The sequence below is a fragment of the Alosa alosa genome, chromosome 11 (assembly GCF_017589495.1).
Source record: "Alosa alosa isolate M-15738 ecotype Scorff River chromosome 11, AALO_Geno_1.1, whole genome shotgun sequence".
Taxonomy (NCBI): domain Eukaryota; kingdom Metazoa; phylum Chordata; class Actinopteri; order Clupeiformes; family Clupeidae; genus Alosa; species Alosa alosa.
In genome coordinates this window covers 719278-720882 of record NC_063199.1, presented here as the reverse complement: position 1 = coordinate 720882, position 1605 = coordinate 719278, and the positions used below count along the sequence as shown (strand labels likewise).

Genomic DNA, 1605 nt, shown 5'->3' with positions numbered 1-1605 from the left:
ATTCCTCACACAAACATCTTATCACACCCGCCTCATCACTTTTAATCATTCAACGGCAGATACACACACACACACACACACCTTTCATACTCACCTTGCAGACAACTCACATTTACTCACTCCTTACACACATACACACACACACACACAACACACTCACAGAGATTACATTCACTTTCTCACTCACACACACACACACACATCATGAAGAGTTGTTCAGTGCCTTTCTTTTCTTTTGCTAAGGGATGTGCGACTGTAGCTGATGTTGAGTCTTCAAGCCTACCTGTGGCCTTCATACTGATATTACTAGGTATGTTTGTTTTCTTTCACTAGAGTAATAATGATCAACATATACATATTTAAATCAACTTTTGAACACTAAATGTTTTTTTTTTTTCTGTATTGAATTTTGTTTGGACAAAATCCTAAAAGGAATCTAAACATAGTTGACATGTGGATCTATATCTTAAATTGAATATGATAAATTCTTTTTTTCAGGTGAACGACAAGGTAATCATCAAAAGTGGATGGTCAGCATTGAATCCTTAATCGTTTGTGAAGGGTCCAACCTCGCCACATTTCTAACAGGGATTGCGACATGTTTCTCCACCTTCTATATTCTGAATCTGCAATATCAGGAGGAGGCAGCGTGCACCCTTGAATTCTTCCAGAGGTAAGTTCATGTCACACTTTCGAACCAGAGTTTGTTTTATGTGTGGTATGTATTGGGGGGGGTTGTGTAGTAGTCTACTATGTAGTTATAAGCACTACTATGCAGGATTACACCCTCTGAAGAGAGCAATCATGCATAGTACTGCTGTAATATGCAGGATTACACCCTCTGAAGAGAGCAATCATGCATAGTACTGCTGTAATAACCACATAACACTATACTTCTACTTTATACAACTGATTAAATCAAAAATAAATGCAGTTACAGTAAGTAATAAATGTCAGTTAATTTCATTGTGAGAAAGTGTGTTAACGTTACAAATTCACATCCGATTAATTCACTTTGGCACAATTTTCCTCTACATGAATCCTAGTGTACCCTATCAGTTTTTGTAACTCTCTCTCTCTCACAGAAAAAGGCCCAGAAGAAACCTAAGAACAATCACTAATAAGTAAAGTGAATGTTACTTGATTTCTCATGAATGTTACTTAATTCCCTCCCTGATTATCATTTATACTCATCTCTTACTTTAAATTCTTCTGGACATAATCTGTCAGTTTATTCATTCTCACATGTACACAAGGCCAATGCGATGCAATGATATTGATAATTGATAAATATCTGTGATGATTATTCTGTAATCTTATTTGATTTTGAAATAGTACTACTTTAGATAACATGTCTACATTTTACATACATATGTGATACACGAAAATACGATTTTCAAAATACTACTAGATAGCGTGTCTACATTTTAAACGGGCCTAATGCAATGTATTTGTTTTCCATTGTAATTCCTCTGTATCTACCTGTTCTTTGAAATCCGATTTTCAAAATACTACTATGTATCTACATTTTACATTCATACATGATACACGAGCCTAATGCGATGTTTTTATTTTCCATGATAATTCTTCTGTGTCTTATTCCCT

General features: G+C 35.0%; 1 long non-coding RNA gene across 1 annotated transcript; it reads left to right on the top strand.

The window, feature by feature from the left end:
- Positions 1–297: 297 nt before the first annotated feature.
- On the top strand, positions 298–1306 carry LOC125303904. Its single transcript, XR_007195136.1, has 3 exons — positions 298–310; positions 499–673; positions 1086–1306. It is a non-coding gene; the product is annotated as an uncharacterized LOC125303904 (long non-coding RNA).
- Positions 1307–1605: the final 299 nt, after the last annotated feature.